The 9,753-nt window shown below is 40.1% G+C and overlaps 1 long non-coding RNA gene across 1 annotated transcript; it reads right to left on the bottom strand.

Moving 5' to 3' along the window:
• Positions 1-5,919: 5,919 nt before the first annotated feature.
• Positions 5,920-9,741, bottom strand: LOC115305029. Its single transcript, XR_003914731.1, has 2 exons — positions 9,549-9,741; positions 5,920-6,265 (listed from the first exon to the last, which is right to left on the bottom strand). It is a non-coding gene; the product is annotated as an uncharacterized LOC115305029 (long non-coding RNA).
• Between the last annotated feature and the right edge of the window lie 12 nt (positions 9,742-9,753).

Genomic DNA, 9,753 nt, shown 5'->3' on the forward strand with positions numbered 1-9,753 from the left:
TGGCTGCTTAATAAGGGCAAGAAAAGGTCCTGCCTCCCTTGCTTAGAGCTATCTGCAGAATTGGCTAACCTTTCTATTCCCAATATATCATAGCTAAACTTCTCCATCTCAATCCTTCTTCCTTCACTCTTTTGCAAGCATTGTTCCTGAGATGATTCACAACAAATTTTCTGCACAGAAGTATCTATCTCAGAGTCTGGAGTCCAGGGGATCTGCTCCAAGGCAGTGGCCATGTGTGACTGACAGCAAAAAAGTTAATTTTCAGAAAAAGAAGAAAAAAAAGAGTTAGGTGGAGAATATTAAGCATAAATCATATGAGCACAAAGAAAGAAATGAAATCCTCAACAAAATACTAGCAAATCAAATTCAGCAGCATGTTGAAAGGATTAAGCACCATGACAATTTATGTGCAATTTATTCGTGGAATGTAAGTGTGGTTCAGCATATGAAAATCAATCAATATAATATGCCACGAGAACAGAATGAAGGAAAAGAAAATCACATGATCATTTCAATGGATAGAGAAAAAGCACTGGACAAAATTCAATATCCTATCATGATAAAAATTCTTAAGAACTCAGTAATAGAAGGAAACTACCTCAACCTAATAACAGTTATATCTGAAAAACATCACACTCACTAGTGATAGACTGAAATTGTTTTCCTCTAGGATTAAGAACAATACAAGGATTTACATTCTTACTACTTTTATTCAACATAATACTATAAGTTCTAGCCAGAACAACTGCGCACAAAAAAGAAATAAAAGGAATCCTAATTGGAAAGGAAAAAGTAAAATTATCTCTGTTTGCAGATGATATGATCTCCTCTAAAGAAAACACTAAAGATTCAACACCAAAACTAACAAACAAAAACTAAGAAATGAATTCTGCAAAGTAGCAGGATACAAAGTTAACATGTAAAAATCAGTTGCATTTCTACATACTAACAATGAACCATCTGAAAAGAAAATTATGAAAAGAATTCCATTTACAATAGCATAAAAAAGAATAAAGTATTTATGAATTAATTTAACCAAAGAGTTGAAAGACTTATGCTATGAAAACTACAAAATATTGCTTAATGAAATTAAAGATCATTGTAGGGAAATTGGTTGCATTTCTATATACCAATAATGAAGCAACAGAAAGAAATCAAGAAATTGATCCCATTTACAATTGCACCAAGAACCGTAAAATACCTATGAATAAACCTAACCAAAGATGTAAAAGATCTGTATGCTGAAAACTATAAAAAAAACTTATGAAGGAAATTGAAGAAGACACAAAGAAATAGAAAAACATTCCATGCTCATGGATTGGAAGAATAAATATTGTTAAAATGTCAATACTACCCAAAGCAATCTACACATTCAATGCAATCCCAATCAAAATTGCACCACATCCTTCTCAAAGTTAGAACAAACAATCCTAAAATTTGTATGGAACCGCAAAAGACCCTGAATAGTCAGAGTAATATTGAAAAAGAAAATCAAAGTGGGAGGCATCACAATCCCAGACTTTAACCTCTACTGCAAAGCTGTAATCATCAAAACAGGATGGTACTGGTACAAAAACAGACATAAATCCCAACGGAATAGAATAGAGAACCCAGAACTGGACCCACAAATGTATGGCCAACTAATCTTTACAAAGCAGGAAAGAGTATCCAATGAAAAAATACAGTATCTTTAGTAGATGGTGCTGGGAGTAGTGGACAGCAACATGTGGAAGAATGAAACTAGACCACTTTCTTACACTATACACAAAAATAAACTCAAAATGGAGGAGACAGGAAACCATCAAAACCCTAGAGGAAAAAACAGGCCACAACCTCTTTTACCTCAGCCACAGCAATTTCTTCCTTAACACATCTCCAAAGGCAAGAGAACTAAATGCAAAAATGGACTTTTGGGACCTCATTAAGGTAAAAAGCTTCTGCACCTCAAAGGGAATAATCAATAAAACTAAAAGGCAACTGACAGAATGGGAAAAGATATTTCCAAATAACATATCAGAAAAAGCGTAAGTATCCAAATCTATAAAGAACTTACCAAACTCAATACATGAAAAACAAATAATCCAGTGAAGAAATGGGCAGAAGACATGACAGACACTTTTCCAAAGGAGACATCCAGATGGCCAACAGATGCATGAAAAGATGCTCAACGTCTTTCATCATCAGAGAAATACAAATCAAAACCACACTGAGATGTTAACTCACATCAATCAGAGTGTCTAAAATTAACAACTCAGGAAACAACAGATGCTAGTGAGAATGTGGAGAAACGGGAACCCTCTTGCACTGTTGGTGGGAATGCAAACTGCTGTAGCCACTCTGGAAAACAGGGTGGCATTTCCTCAAAAAATTTAAAAAGAAATTACCCTACAGCACAGCAATAGCATTACTAGGAATTTATCCAAAGGATACAGGAGTGCTGATTCATAGGTGCCCATATACCAATGTTTATAGCAATAGCCAAATTATGGAAAGAGCCTAAATGTCCATCAATGGATGAATGAATAAAGATGTGGCTTATATATAAAATGGACTACCACTTGGCAATGAAAAGGATGAAATCATGCCATTTGCAGCAACATGGATGGAACTGGAAGGTATTATGCTAAGTGAAATAAGTCAGTCAGAGAAAGACAGATATCATATGTTTTCACTCATATGTGAAACTTGAGAAACTTATCAGAAGACCACAGGGGGAAGAAAGAGGAAAAATTAGTTACAAACAGAGAGAGAGGGAGACAAACCATGAGAGACTCTTAAATATAGAGAACAAACTGAGGTTTGATAGGGGGTGTCGGGGAGGGGGAAAATGGGTGATAGGCATTGAGGAGGACACTTGTTTGGATGAGCACTGGGTGTTGTATATAAGGGATGAACCACAGGAATCTACCCCTAAAACCAAGAGTGCAATGTATACACTGTATGTAAGCCAATTTGACAATAAATTATATTTTTTAAAAACCCAATTAAAAATAAATAAATAAATTAAATTAAAGAAGACATAAGTGGGGGTGCCTGGGTGGCTCAGTCAGTTAAGTGTCCGACTTCAGCTCAGGTCATGATCTTGCAGTTTGTGGGTTTGGGCCCCACGTTGGGCTCTGTGCTGACTGCTAGCTCAGAGCCTGGAGCCTATCTTCAGATTCTGTGTCTCCCTCTCTCTCTGACCATCTCCTGCTCGCGCTGTCTCTCTTTGTCTCTCAAAAATAAATAAAAAACATTTTAAAATTAAGAAAAAGAAGACATAAGTGAATAGAAACACATCCCACGTTCATGGGCTGGAAGACTTAATATTGTTAAAATGTTAATACTACCCAAAGCAATATATAGATTCAGTACAATCTTTAGTAAAATCTCAATGTCATTTTTTGGCAGAAATAGAAAACCCCATCCTAAAATTCATATGTATTCCCAAGGGACCCTGAATAGACAAAACAATCTTGAAAAACAAGAACAAATCTGGAGGACCCACACTTCCTGATTTCAAAACTTACTACAAGGCTACAGTAATCAAACAGTGTCATACTAGCATAGGGACTGACATATAGAGCAATGGAAGAGAATAGAAAGCCCAGAAATAAACATACACGTATGTGGTCAAATGACTGTGGACAAAGCTGCCAAAACCATACAATGGTAAAGACAGGGTCTTCAACAAATGGTGCTGGGAAAGCTGGATAACCACAAAAAAAAAAAAAAAAAAAAAAAAAAAAGGACCTTTACCCAACAACATATACAAAATTTAACTAAAGGGGCACCTGGGTGGCTCAGTTGGTTGAGCATCCAACTCTTGACTTCAGTTCAGGTCATGATCCCAGAGTCATGGGACTGAGCCCTGCTTTGGGCTTCATGTTGAACATGGAGCCTGCTTAAGATTCTCTCTCTCCCTCTGCCACTCCCACCCACTTGCATGCTCTCTCTCTCTAAAATTAAATTAAATTGTTAAAAAAATTAACTCAATGTGCATCAAAGACTTCAATGGAAGACCTAAAACTAGGAAACTTTAGAAGAAAGCACCGGGAAAAATCTTCAGGATTAGCAATGATTTCTTAGCCACGACAACAGTGATATGCAACCAAATAGAAAACAGATGTACTGGACTTCACAAAAATTTAAAAATTTTGTGTAGCAAAAGTTAATGTCCACCGAGTAAAAAGACAGTTCATAGAATGGAAGAAAATGCTTACAAATCATATATCTTATAAGGAATTAATGCCCAGAATATACAGAGGACAACAACACACAAACAAACCAATTAAAAAATGGGCAAAGGACTTAATAGACATTTCTCCAAAGAAGATATCCAAATACCCAATAAGCACATGAAATGATGTTTGACATCAGTAATCATTAGAGAAGTGAAAATCAAAACCATGGTAAGATACCCATTAGGGTTGTTATTATCAAAAAAGAAAACAAAAACAGAAAATAAGTTTTGGTGAGGATGTAGAAAAGTCAGAACTTTATGCACTGTTGATGGGAATGTAAAGTGATACAGCCACTGTGAAAAATAGTATGGCAGTTCCTCAAAATATTAAAAATAGAATTACCATATGACACAGCAATTCCACTTCAGGTATATACCCAAAAAAACTGAAAGCAGGGACTTGAAGAGATATCTGCATTATTCACAGTAGCTAAAACATGGAAGCCACCCAAGGGTCCATCAGTAAAAGAATGAACAAGCAAAAATGTATATGTATATATACATACATACATATGTATAGGTATGTATCTATACATGTAATAGAATATCATTCAGCTTTAAAAAGCAAGGGAAATCAGACTTAAGCTATAACCTGAATGAAACTTAAGGATATGATGCTAAGTAAAACAAGCCAGTTTCAAAAAGACCAATACTGTATGATTCCACTTACATGGAATACTAAAGAACAGGCATAATGCAGAATGATGGGTTTCCTGCAGCTGGAGGGGGGGAAGAATGGGAGAGTTAGTGTTCATGGATATAGAGTTTCAGTTTTACAAGATGAACAGAGCTATGGAAATGGATGGAGGCGGTGGTTGAACAACATTATTCATGTACTTAACGTCACTGAACTGTACACTTGAAAATGATTAAGATGACAAATTTATGTCATGTATATGCTGTCACAATAAAAAAAATTTAAGAAAAAATAAAGACTTCCTGGTCGACCTTTAGTTCTTAAGCAGCCCAGCTACACTTCCTGTCTGAGTTCAATGAGCTACCAGAACTTACCTCCCAAGAGCTTATTTTGGCTTCAGCCAGTTTGAATAGATATCATTCCTTGCAAATCAAACTATCTCCATCTGTTTTATACTTTTACTCAGTGATATTGGGTAGCAAGGATCACTGCTTTACAGATACATACACTGGGAAGATATAGTGTATGCATATGTATCTCATTATTTCAAAGATGTTAATGCTTATTAAGTATCCTACCACTGAGCTCCCATGGGCATAGCCTCTGTGCAGTGTCAATGCAAAGAAACCATCAGACAAGTTTCATTTTAAATCAAGTCCACATTTCTTAAAACTCCTTTCCTCTCTTCCTTCTCACTCTCTGCCTCTCTCATAGCCAACAATGTCCCCAAAGCATCTTTCTCGTTGCTTTGTTCTCACCTCCCCACCAAAAATCTTCTCCCAAGCATTCGTGGGCTCTCTTTTCTTCCCTACCCTTCTCCTCCTCCTGCTGCTATTCTTCCATCCAGCCTTTTAGGTGCTCCACCCACTACCTATCATTAGGGTGTGGAGCAGGAAAGGAGTATCCAACACAGTGGCCAAAGGACAACTAGAGGATCAGAGGTCAGGTAGAGGGAACATTTTGTTAAGAGAAAATACATATACTATATACAAAACATATAATTAATAATAGTATACTAACTATATATACATTTTACGATTAAAATAGAAACCACAGACAGTTATTGTTTGTTATCAGTTTATATTTTAAAAGTCAAAGCACAGAAGCTTTACTAGGACACAAACACGAGACACCGAGGTACCCAGGAGGTCTTGAGTATAAACAAGGACTTAGAGGCTTAACACAGCTATTTATCAGGATCTCTCAGGAATCTGTGGGTTGATTCATCTGGGTGGTTCTGCTCTCTGGGGTAGCTGCATTTAGATAAGAACTGGAGCTGGAATCTTCTGAAGGTTTGATGGAGCTGGGTGTCCAAGACGGTATCTTCACCTCATGTGTGATGCCTCAGTGCTCCTCCATGTGGCCTCTCTCTCTGATGGAGTAGCCTGCTTCATGAGTGTTGAGGGCTGAAAGAGGCAGGAAGAGATGCTGCCAGCCAATAAGTGCTAAGTCCATCATCATTTCTGCTGTATTCTAGTGGTCAAAGTAGTCACAGAGCCCACCCACATTTAAGGGAGAGTGAGAGAAAGGGACTCCACTTCTTGTTGGGTAAGAGAGATACAGTCATGGCCATCTTTAGAAAACACACTCTATTGCAGATGACATCTAAATGTGGGTGCAAATGTTCCCTACAATTAAGGGAAAATGTTCCCTACAAATAAGGGCAATCCAAATAAAATGAACAGCCAAAACTTTATGAAATGCTAATCCAAAAGAAAAAATTCCCTCCCCACACCCCATCCCCAAAGAAACAGAGGTCTTAATTCAGGTCAACCCAGGTCCCTTGTTTGAAGGTGAATGCTCTTTGGCTAGGAGGAAACAGGTCAAAATACATGCTGGACTTGGTGGGCATGCCAAAAGAGTAAGGTAGTAAGAGATGGTTAAAATCCAACTCGAGGGGCGCCTGGGCGGCTCAGTTGATTAAGAGTCCAGCTTTGGCTCAGGTCATGATCTCACGGTTTGTGGGTTCGAGCCCCTCGTCAGGCTCTGTGCTGACAGCTCAGAGCCTGGAGCCTGCTTTGGATTCTGTGTCTCCCTCTCTCCCTGACCCTCCCCTGCTCACACTGTCTCTCTCTGTCTCTCAAAAAATAAATAAAAAACATTAAAATGTTTTTTAATAAATAAATAAAATCCAACTCGATTTAAACTTTAACTGAGTTCCTCTATGGTCCCAGAATCCATGTTGTCTAGCTACTACCTATGCTCCTGAGAGATACTCCAGGAAGACTGTTTCACTGGTCCCTCCACAAAGAAGTTACCAGGGGAAATTTCTCCCACCACCATCCCATTATATTTTGGTCTTCACCACTTGTTTCATTCATTCAGCCCTTGTGTCTCCCACATCCCAAACTCTCTTGCTGCCACTTCTGCACTCCAGCGGAAGCGCATGCCCCAGACATGCTGGGCACTACCACTGTTGTGAGTTCCTCAATACCACCGTCTCCTGGTTTGCCTCCTACCCCATCAGAGCTCTCCCTCTGTCTCCTCTGCAGGCTCAGCTTCCTCTACTTTGATGGTGACATTCCTTAAGGCTTGGCATAAGGTCATTTTCTCATCCTATTCACTTCTAAGCCACCTTATCTCATCAATGGCCACTTGTGGATAGATTACCCAAACTGTGTATCTCTAATTCTAAACCACGCTCTGAGTATCAGACCCTTACACGTCTGTCTCTCTAGATAAGGTCTCTACTCGCATGTCTCAAAAGTTCATCAAATTCAACTTGTTCAAAATAAAACTATCTTCCCCTCTCCCAAACAGCCCCCACCCCCCGCCGGCCCCACCAGAGTGCCTCATCTCACTGAACGGCAATGATATCCATCATTATCCAAGCCTGCATTCTAGTGGTCATCCTTGGCTCCTCCCTCTCCCTCACTCTGTCCATATCCAGTCATCACAGCCTCTTATCAACTACCTTATAAATATTTTGTCAGGTCCATCCATTTCTTTCCATTTCCACTGCCACCAATCTAGTCCAAACCATTGTAATCTCTCAGCCAACCTAGCTATTCTTCTCTTCATCTGGTCAATTTCCCAAACTATAGCCAAAGTGATTTTCCTAAAACATAAATCCTGCCAGGTTAAAGTATTCTTTATCCCAATCTCATTGCTTTTAAGATGAGAAAACAAACTTCAACATTGTCCGCATGGTCCTACATGGTTTGTCCCTGCTGACCTTTCTTTGTCTAGCCTTGCCTCATACCAGAGTTCTCAGGACTCCAGTCACACCGGCTTACACTCAATTCCTAATCCCTTCTGCCACGACTCCACTCCTGTGGCAGCCCATCGGCCAGCACTGGTGATTCAGCTTTGAAACCATACCTTGAATCCAAACTCTTCCCATCATCCCCATCCATTATTTTCACCTGGACTATTGCCACAACCCACTGAGTGAGCTCTCACTGCCCGTTGTCTTGCCCCATTCAATCCATTTCCAATCACCAACCAGCACGATGGCATACAGCGAAAGTCCAATCATGTACTTACTTCCTAAAATCCTTCCCATGGCTCTCTGTTGCAATCAGAATAAAACTCAAAGTCCTCAAGGCTGACCCCTGCTTGATGTGGTCTCTGCCTACCTCTCTGTCCCCACCCATTACCAATGCCCTACTTTTTTGCTATATGCTAGACACAGCGGCCTTCTTTACAACCTTCTATGTTCCTACCTCAAGCCCTTTTCTTGCTCTTCCTTCTCTTGGAATGCTTTTCCAAGTCTCTGAATGGCTGCGCCTTTTCATGACTTTGCAAAGAAATATTGCCTACCCTCTCTTCCTCTCCTGTGAACGTCACTCCATTGCTCCACCTGACTTTCCATAGAGTACTAGGACCGTTCAGAACCTTGCAGTGGCTGCTTCCTATCTCACAGTAAAGTGCCGACCATAGTTAGAAAGGCCACACATGGTCTGGCCACAATTTCCTCTTTGATCTCACATACCACCTGTCTTCCTGTCACTGTGCTCCATCCACACTAGCTTCCTTGCTGTTTCTCCAAAATCTCGAGTGCCCTCCTAACCCAGAGCCTTTGAATATTCTCATCCCCGAATCCACATGAATTAATCTCTCTTGTCATTTAGGTCTGGCTCAAGTGACACGTATCAAGAAAGCTCTTCCTTGATGATCCTAATGAATATAAAGGCTCCATCCCTACTACCACCACTCTCGCCTTTAATTCCCCTCAAAATACATTACTTATCATACTAAATACTAATTTGTTCTCTCAGCAGGAATTTTCTTCACCACTATTTTCATTGTTCTTAGATGAGTAGGCACTTAATAGTTTTTCATGAAATAAATGACTAAACCATCTTAATTTACCTAATTAATTTGTGTGTCCGATATATATGTCTTTAGGTCTTCTCCATCACCTTCCCCACATACGAGCCATTGAAGACACAGCTGATTAGGGAAGAGGCGGTAAATTCAACCGCCCTAACAAATCGTTAACTGTTTCTAACTTCTGTATTTTCGGGCCTCCAGCTTTCTCCCAGGAGGCTCCACTCCCAAAGGCTCTCAGATTACGTCCAGTCAGTCCTTGGCTATTACAAATCATGCGGCTGAGAATGGGTGTGGGTACATGCATGACTTCTCATCCTCGTAATACACTCTTAGAAGTGGGATTTCTGGATCAAAGAGTAACTGCACACGCAAGTTAAACAATTCTTGCCGAACTCGCCTCCACCGGGTTCATACCGTTTTGGAGATGCACCGGCAATGCGTGAGGGTGCCTGTTTCTCCACCGCTTCGCCCGCGCCAACTCAATGTCCTTAAGCTTTGAGGGGAGGGGAGGGTTGCCATCCTCCAGTTGAGAAATGGGCTACGCTGAGCGCCACCCTTCCACCCCCGGCCTCCAGGCCCCCAACCGCGCCCCGCGCTCCCGCGGAGACCCGCGCCCCGG

This window comes from Suricata suricatta, chromosome 10, assembly GCF_006229205.1.
Source record: "Suricata suricatta isolate VVHF042 chromosome 10, meerkat_22Aug2017_6uvM2_HiC, whole genome shotgun sequence".
NCBI classification, from domain to species: Eukaryota; Metazoa; Chordata; class Mammalia; order Carnivora; family Herpestidae; genus Suricata; species Suricata suricatta.